Here is a 519-nt window from a genome sequence, read left to right as displayed (position 1 = left end):
TGGCCAGCCGGCGGCGCGCGGAGGCTTCCTTCCCAAAGGAAGGTCGGAAGGAGAAAGGCGGATCGCCCTGTCTCCATTTACCCCGAGTGTAGCGGGGAGAGGAGGGTTGCTTCCTTCTCCACCCTTCCGCGTTTGGCACAACTGGCTCCCCCCTCCTCCAAAGATCCTAACATGTCCTTCTACCTCATCGTGGTTGCCATAATGTTGATATCGAGACCATCCCCTCCAGTGAAAACAAGGACATCCTAAGGAAAAGCGGGGCATTTCGCAATCAAATCAGAAACAGGGACGTTTTCAGTAAATCCGGGACTGTTCCTGGAAAATAGGGACACTTGGAGGGTATTATTATTATTATACCGAGCTAGTGTGTAGTGTGTAGCCTACGAAATATGGTTGGCAATAAATCCCTGCAGCCCTGATCCATTCGTCTCTGATGCTTTTATTTTAATTTTACGCACCGGATTGCTTCCCTCTTGAGAGCAGATGTCGGTTGTCCTCTTCAGGCCATGCACTTCAAGG

The sequence above is a fragment of the Podarcis tiliguerta genome (assembly GCF_965153285.1).
Source record: "Podarcis tiliguerta genome assembly, chromosome: 3".
In the NCBI taxonomy this organism is placed as follows: Eukaryota; Metazoa; Chordata; class Lepidosauria; order Squamata; family Lacertidae; genus Podarcis; species Podarcis tiliguerta.
The sequence above is the reverse complement of the archived record's forward strand: the minus strand, read 5'-3'. Positions refer to the sequence as shown.